General features: G+C 41.8%; 1 pseudogene; it reads left to right on the top strand.

The window, feature by feature from the left end:
* Nucleotides 1-3046: 3046 nt before the first annotated feature.
* LOC118651572 lies at nucleotides 3047-3510 on the top strand (annotated as a pseudogene).
* Nucleotides 3511-8856: the final 5346 nt, after the last annotated feature.

Raw genomic sequence — 8856 nt, 5'->3', positions numbered from 1 at the left:
ATCCAACTGTGTCATAACAGATGGTTCCTTTGCTCTTGGATGGTGCTGTTGATCCTGTCTCTCTGTCCTTCTGCCTGAACACCTAGGTCTGCAGAAGAGATGGTATGATGAGGATGAGCCCTATGTGAAAATGCTTTAGATTTTCCAAAAGAGTCCCACTTTCTGAAATTCTCCCTCTCCTCCACTGGCCTCCTGTGAGAGGTTATACCATTTCTATCATGCTGATGAAATAGAATTTTTGGACTGGAACAGGTGGTGTTCCCCTGAGCAGACTGATTTCTTGGCTCTTGTCTGTGGGAATCGAAGAATGAATCCACGGACAGCAGGTGGTATAGCAAAGGGTGGAAATTTATTAAAGAACAAGTACAGACTCCTATGTGGGAAGGGGGAAGAGTCCCACTGACTTCCTTTTCCCTATGGCTTATAAAGGCTGCAAATCTTTGTGCCTTGATATCCCCTCTGATTGGTCACTATTCCCTTAGACTGGTAACTATAGTAACTCCTGGGCTCAAAGGTTAAACCTCACATGTGACATGTGAGGTTCTCTCCCCTCCTTCCTTACTGTTTTCCTATTCCCTTTGGGCTTTCTTCCTCTCCTTCTGGATGAAGGGCTTCCTTCTCTTTATTTTGTAAATATAGACCTTTTGCTGTTCCCAGCTCCCTCATTCTATGGACATGTACCTGTTGCAGCTTTTCAGCTTCCCCTATTCTATGGAAAAATACCTTCTGCTGCTCTTCAGCCCTGTGGTTCTTCCATGGTCCCCCTCATTTCTAAAATTTCTAATTTTTCCCAAAACCTATCTTTTTCACCCCTAAAAATTCCTGTTTCACTGAAGCCCACCTCCCATTTCCCCCCAGTGTAATAGACTCCAGATGGTCACTGCTGCAGTACATCCAAGGAGAAGGAAAGGAGAGACTCAGGTATTTATTTTGTTGTATATGTTTTGGGAGTGTGTGTGTGTGTGTGTGTGTGTGTGTGTGTGTGTGTGTGTTTGGTTGCTTGTTTTCCTGCTATTGAAACTTGATTTGTTGTCTATTTCTAATTAAGGGAATGATTCAGAACCCTCTTCTTTCTTCTTTGAGGCTTGGGCTATTGCTCTTCTCTCTCTCTCTCTCTCTGAATCTGATGTAAGTATGAGGCCATCGCTGTTAGAACTGTGCACTAGCAGGCATAGCTTGTTTCAACCTTCTTTCTAGGTATAAAGTGCACAGTCTGTCCTGAGTGCTCAAGGGGAGCTCAGCTTTGACACTCTTTCTCTGCCCCAGTTCATGAAATATATTGCCCTGAAAACCCATCCAGTTCCCTGTTTATGAGTTCTGAATCTTGTCTCCCAGGAGCCAATGAGAAAGGCTCCCCTAGAGTCCTTTGAAATTCAGAACTGCAAAATTAATGACCCTATGTAAGGCCTGCATTTGACAGCACCTGGTCCCTTATTTGATAATATTCTTTATTCTTTCTACCCAAAGTTCCCATTCCTCTGTCCTTTTCTTGCATTCTCCAAAAGGAAAGTTAAGTGAAAACAGACTGTCTAGGCTTTGGATAAATCTCCTGAGCTCAGAGGATGTTTTGTTATTGTCCTCGGGCCTTTTGAAGAAGCTTCTCCTTTTGCAATACCTCAGTAAACTGGCTGAAGCCAGCCATCTTTCTTTTTTTTTTTCTTTCTTTTTTTTAATTGATTTCTGAGAGGAAGGGAGAGGGATAGAGAGATAGAAACATCAATGATGAGAGAGAATCACAGATCGGCTGCCCCTGGGAATCAAGTCCGCAACCTGGCATGTGCCCTGACTGGGAATTGAACCATTACCTCCTGAGTCATAGGTCAACACTCAACCACTGAGCCATGCTGGCTGGGCAAGCCAGCTATCTTTCAAGGTTGGAGATGAGGGAAGGCTTGGTCATTCAATCTCTTTGCTTGATATCTTAAAAAACAGACATCATTTAAAAAGAGTTTCCAGCCCTAGCCAGTTTGGCTCAGTGGATAGATCATCAGCCTGTGGACTAAAGAGTCCCAGGTTCAATTCCAGTCAAGGGCACATGCTTGGGTTGTGGGCTTGATCCCCAGTAGGGGGCGTGCAGGAGGCAGAAAATCAATAATTCTCTCTTACCATTGATGTTTCAATCTCTCTCTCCTTTCTTCTCTGAAATCAATTAAAAATATATATACTTAAAAAGAGTTTCCAGATCTAGTTACAAATAATTAGCCACTGAAACTACTAGAAGCTCCTTTCTCAATCTTTTTTAAAAACACTGAAATTGAGAATAATTGCAAACATATATTGAGCTCTTATCATGTACCAGGCACAGTACCAAATGTTTCACATATGCTTACTGAATTTCTACAACTCTTTAAGGTAGCTACTATTGCTATTCTCATTTTACAAATGAGTAAACTGAAGCAAAAGATGTTAAATTGTGCTAGCCTGAGGACCGAAGGATCCCGGGTTTGATTCTGGTCAAGGGCATGTACCTCAGTTGCAGGCTTCTTCCCGGTCTGGGCCTTAATTTGGGGCATGTGTAGGAGGCAACCAATCGATGTGTTTCTCTCACATCGATATTTCTCTCTGTCTTTCCTTCTCTTTTCCACTCTCTCTAAAAATCAATGGGACAATATCCTCAAGTGAGGATTAATAAAAACAAAAAAGATGTTAAATTGTTTGCTCAAGGTCACACAGTTACGAAGTGTGAGAGACTGGGTCAATAATCTAAAGTGGCTCATACACAGGAAGCACTATTATGATTTTCTCTAATAGAAAAGCTGTAGAGTATGGTGAACAGTGCATAGGGCTTTGGAGTTGGACAACATAGGGTTAAATTCCTATCATCCCCTTGCTAACCAAATGATTTGGGACAAGTAAATTCATACTTGAGCTTTACTCATCTGCATTTTGAAAATAATAATACTCCCTCATGGCAGGTATTATTGTGTAGGTTTAACGAGAAAACCTGTGCGTGACAGACACCCTGGTAACACAGCATTGTTTTTGAAACGAGAAACTGTTCTTCCTCTTCCCTTCTGTGGCCATCGTAGAAGCAGCATCGGTCAAAATGAAGTTCAGTCCTTTTGTGACCTCTGACCGCAGCAAGAACTGTGAAAGGCATCTCAATGCGCCTTCCCACATTCGAAGGAAGGTTATGTCTTCTCTTTCCTAAGAGCTGAGACAGAAGTACAATGTTCGGTCCATGCCCATCCTACAGGATGATGAAGTTCAGGTTGTTTGGGGACATTACAAAAGGCAGCCAAGTAGTCCAGGTTTACAGGGAGAAATAGGTCATCTACATTGAACGAGTGCAACGGGAGAACGCTAATGGGACAACTGTTCATGTATGTGGGCATTCACCCCAGCAAGGTGGTTATCACTAGACTACAGCTGGACAAAGACCGCAAAAAGATCCGTGAACGGAAACCCCAATCTCGCCAAGTAGGAAAGGAAAAGGGAAAATACAAGGAAGGAACAATTGAGAAGATGCGGGAATAAAGTAATATTATATATAACTTTCATTAAAAACTTAAAATGAAAAGAAAAAAAAAGAAACGGTTCTTAGCTGACAGGACAGAATTATTTTACGGGATGACATTTACAAGAGGAATTACAAAAGTATAAATTTCCTCTGATAGTTGGACAAATTACTTCCCTCAATTCTACCACCTTGGAATGATCTCGGTATTTTGGAAGGTTGAGGAACCATCCCAATTGACAGCTAGTAATTTTAGTCACTCCCAAACAGTACAGTCCAATCCAACTTCCTGCAGTGATTGAAACGTTCTGGATCTGCGCTGTTCAGTATGGTTGGCAGCCATTAGCCACGTGTTGAAATGTGACTATTGTGACTGAGAAACTGACACTTAAATTAAATTTTAATTAGTTTCAATTTAGATAGCCATATATGGCTGGCAGCCACTGAATAAGACAGCTTCAACTCTAATAATCTAATCCATCATTTACATCTAAAGAAAAACCCTAGAAAAATCTCTAAGCATTAGAATATTCAATTTCCTGTCCTAATTGCAGGATAGGAAATAAAATTGATTAACTATTTACTCTAATGAACCATGTAGGTAAAGCCTAGATGGAGTCAAGGTGTGATCTGCTCTCACCCCAAAATTGTAGATCAAACTATGTCAGCTTTTTTGCAAGTTTCAGAAACAGTTATCCCTTGATTATCACTTGAATGCTTTAGTCCATCACCCTGAGAATTCAACTAGGGATAAAACTATGTCATAGATACATTTCATTTTAATGACTAAAAGGGGATTAGAATAAATGCTTTTCTGCTATTAAAAAACAGGGAAATGAGCACTCCTTATTGTTGACCTCACACTTCTGGTAGCAAAAGTTGTCCTAAGAAACTGTCAGATCCATTGGTTGGTTGATGTCGAAGGCCTTGGTAGCCATTATGCAACACATTGCTGCATAGAGATTAGTGTTACATTGTACAGATTAAAAGCTGAGGCTCAGAGAGAGTGCGTAAATTGCCCAGATCACCAGCTTCTATAGGGTATAGACAGCACACAAACCCAGATTTTTCTGACTCCAAAATTTGAACAATTAAACACCAAACTATATTTTGTCTTGGTTACCTGATATCAGTGTACTTTGGCCATGCAGTCTGCTATTTATAAAATAATTTCCTGTTAGTTAAATGTCATATTAACTTTTGGGGAATTTTGTGAAATAATTCATCCGAATAGCTTTTGGTTGCTCTACAAAAACACATATGTGGTTATTTCTGCTACTTGGTGTCTCTGAGTTCTGTTCGAGGAAAACTATCTTTTCATGTGCATGCTATTTTTAGTTAGAACAAAAGCCCAATATGTTTAACTTGGACCTTAACTGCCAAGAAACCTTTGCTAAATTCGTTGCTCAGCTATCACTGTGAACTTATCTCAGGTGCCTAGTGATATCATTTGTTTACCCAATGTTAACAATAGTATTTATGAGGCCTACTGTGTGCCAGGGCCTATAATCATACCAGTATGCAAAATATGGTGGTGAACATGACAGAAAGTTCTTCAGGCAACCCACAGTCAAATACGGAAGAAAGAGCTTATATAAATAGCAACACAGATACTTAACTGTAATTGTAACAGGAGTTCACAAAAGGTAAATGAATGATTGTATAATCTGGCCAGGCAAAAGGCCTAGCCTTATGGCCTAGTCAGGGATTTTCAACCCATGTGCCATGAGAATTTTTTTAAAATGCTACATCTGACTACTTTTCCCTTAGATTATCAAATAAAAATAATGACAACAGCCAACAAAATAGCCATCTGGTGTGAATTAATAAAAATTAAATCTATTTTTGTATGTCAGAATTTTAGTAATTAGTTTATGTGTGCCACGAGATGAAAAAGGTTAAAAATCACTGGCCTCGGTTATAAGAACCTCTGAAAGTAAACTTTGTTTTTATTAATCAGAAATTCTATTGTGCACTGATATTTTATTGTACATAATTTGATAAGCAGTACAATAGAAAAAACACAAAAATAATAACAGGCATAAATATCCCTTTTACTTATCAGAGAACAGCTAATAATTATTCTTGCTTTTATTTTTGTTTTAGTTATTTTCCAGAATTCTAATTTGAAAAATTCTTTTGGAAAGTATATAAAGCAGTTTCACTATAATAAAAATGGAAATTGAGTTGGAATAATGTCATTGCTTTGGACATCTGCATTATTAATTTGGAGACGACAAAGACTAATAGGCCTTCTGTTTAGAAGTCAAGACTGACAAGAAAAGATCATGCCTTTGCAAAATAATTAATGATTACTATAGAAAGTTATACCTCCACGCAAAATAACTAAGAAAAACCAGCATCCCTTGTTGTTGTTGTTAATCCTCATCCAAGCATATTTTTCCATTAATTTTCAGAGTGAGTGAAGGGAGGGGGAGAGACAGAGACAGGGAGAGAGAAACATCCATGTGAGAGAGCCTCCCAATCACGTCCCAATGAGCCTGCAACTGAGGCATGTGCCCTGGGCCAGAACTGAACCTGGGCTCCTTCAGTCCATGGGCTGGTGCTCTATCCACTGAGCTAAACCAACTAGGGTGCATCCCTTGCCTTTAAAGGCTTTAGTCCACCATCATCGTTAAGAACCGAGATTTACTGCATGTAACATTATTATATTTAAAATAATTTGTCTTGAAATATCAAAAAAGAAAAAAGAACTGAGATAAAAAAAAATATTATCATGGTGAAGGGTTCTAGATAATAATGTTAAGACTTACTTTTTGCCCTAGTCAGTTTGGCTCAGTGGATAGAGTGTTGGCCTGCAGACTGAAAGGTCCCAGGTTCGATTCTGGTCAAGGACACATGCCTGGGTGGTGGGCTCAATCCCCAGGAGGGGGCATGCAGGAGGCAGCCGATCAATGATTCCCTCTCATCATTGATGTTTCTATCTCTCTCTCCCTCTCCCTTCTTCTCTGAAATTAAAAAAATATATATTACAAAATAAAAAGACTTACTTTCCTACCTAGAGCTTGCCTGAATAGGGGTAAATGTAAATTAATTTTCACATGGGTCAGCCAATGATCAGCAGATCAGGTGTTAGTGCATTAACAACAAGAGAAAACCAGTAAAAATATAAAAATAATATATATATATATATATATATATATATATATATATATATATATATATATATATATATATATCACATATACATAGGGAGCTCTCAACCTACAAATGTAATCCACACCCTATATATATGTTGGAGCCATATGTATATATATATATATATATATATATATATATATATATATATATGTGTGTGTGTGTGTGTGTGTCTGTGTGTGTGTGTGTGTTTATTGATTTCAGAGACAAAGGGAGAGGGAGAGAGAGACTGAAACATCAATAATGGGAGAGAATCACTGATCGCCTGCCTCATGCCCCCTCTGGGGATTGAGCCCACCACCCAGGCATGTGCCCTTGACTGGAATCAAACCTGGGACCCTTCAGTCCACAGGCCAAAACTCTATCCACTGAGCCAAACTGGCTAGGGCTGTTGGAGCTATATTTCATTCAGGGTCTTATTTTCCTTGTTTCCTGGTTCTCTTTTATTTTTTTTAATGTATATTTTTTATTGTTGATAGTATTATAGATAATTCCACACACCCCTTACCCACCCCCCTAGTTCTCTTTTCACTTGCAAAGTATCTTTTTATTTAACCCTAACAAGATTAAGAAGAAAAGAGAAATGGTGCTATACAAAACACAAGAAACTTGGACATTTGGCTGTCCTTGTTAGGGGCAAAATAGAATATTGGGGAGTAGCTATGGTTATGGGAGATATTAATCATACTCTGTTAAGCATGATTGCCTTGTGCTGGTTAAACAAAAGACATTCTAACCTGGCTGGAATTATACATCCCCAGGACCTGGGAGTCAACCTTGGACCTGGGAGTTAATCTTGGAAGGTGGTCCATTCTCATTCACAAACTGCCTATTATCATGGGAAGATTAACAACTTTGTTGCCCAAACAATGGAGTCCCACCGCAGCCCACATTACCTACTTCCCCATGCCTGTAACACCTATTTCCCCTGTAATCCTATCTAATAATAGACAAACATGGTAATTGACTGTACCTTCACTACACCTCCCATTGGCTAATTAGCATGATATGCAAATTAACCACCAACAAAGATGGTGGCTAATTTGCATACTGAAGGCAAATCCCAGCCGCTGCCCTGCCCTGGCACGGGATCCGGGCCTGCTGAGTGTGGGGCAGGGTGGGCGGGGTGGGTGGCTGCACTATCTGAGCTGCCGCCAGACCCAGCTCTAGATCTGGGCCTGCCATCTGCAACTGGGGGAGACGGGGCAGACACTGCAGGATTGGGCATGCCCTCTGCCACCAGGGGAGCAGGCCTAAGCCAGCAGGTGGTTATCTCCCAAGGGATCCCAGACTGTGAGAGGGCACAGGTTGGGATGAGGGGGCCCCCCTCCCCCCCGCCAGTGCACAAATTTTTGTGCACCGGGCTTATAGTCCTATCTAATAAAAGAGAAACATGGTAATTAGCGTACGACCGCTACCCTTCCCATTGGCTAATCAGGACGACATGCAAATTAACTGCCAGCCAAGATGGCGGCCGGCAGCCAGGCAGCTTAAACTGAACATGAGGCTTGCTTGTTGCAGTGACGGAGGACTGCAACGTTCCCCGCCTGCCTTGCCGGCCTCTGAGCCTGCAGTTTGAAACATAGTAACAAATACAGAAGCTAAACAAAACCCCAGAAACCAGCTTTCAGCAAGCTGGGATCTCAGAGCTGGAGTTGATACAGAGTTTCGATTATAGAACCGAAACAAACCAGATACCTGTTTTCAGCAGCTGAGGACTCAGAGCTGGAGCCAGGCTAAAGCTGGCCCAGAATAAAAAAAAAAAAAAAGACAAAAAGGAGCAGTTGGGAGCTTCAGTCCCAGCCTGAAAACAGCCCTCAGCCCCTCACCCAGACTGGCCAGGCACCCCAGTGGGGACCCCCACCCTGATCCAGGACACCCTTCAGGGCAAACCAGCCAGCCCCCACATGTGCACCAGGCCTCTATCCTATATAGTAAAAGGGTAATATGCCTCCCAGCACTGGGATCAGCGTGACAGGGGGCAGCACCCAAACCCCCTGATCGCCCTGCGGCTCTGTGTGTGGCAGGGGGCGGGGCCACAACCTCCCTATTGGCCCTGCTCTGTTCCTGACAGGGGAAGGCGCCCCAACCCCCTGATCGGCCCTGCTCTGTGCCTGATAGGGGGGAGCTCCCCAACCCCCTGATCGCCCTGCGGCTCTGTGTGTGACAGGGTGCGGCGCCCCCCCCCCCCCCACTGGCCCTGCTCTGTGTGTGATGGGGTAGAGCCATAACCTCCCCAT

This window comes from Myotis myotis, unplaced genomic scaffold, assembly GCF_014108235.1.
Source record: "Myotis myotis isolate mMyoMyo1 unplaced genomic scaffold, mMyoMyo1.p scaffold_m19_p_3, whole genome shotgun sequence".
Classification (NCBI taxonomy): domain Eukaryota; kingdom Metazoa; phylum Chordata; class Mammalia; order Chiroptera; family Vespertilionidae; genus Myotis; species Myotis myotis.
The sequence above is the reverse complement of the archived record's forward strand: the minus strand, read 5'-3'. Positions and strand labels throughout refer to the sequence as shown.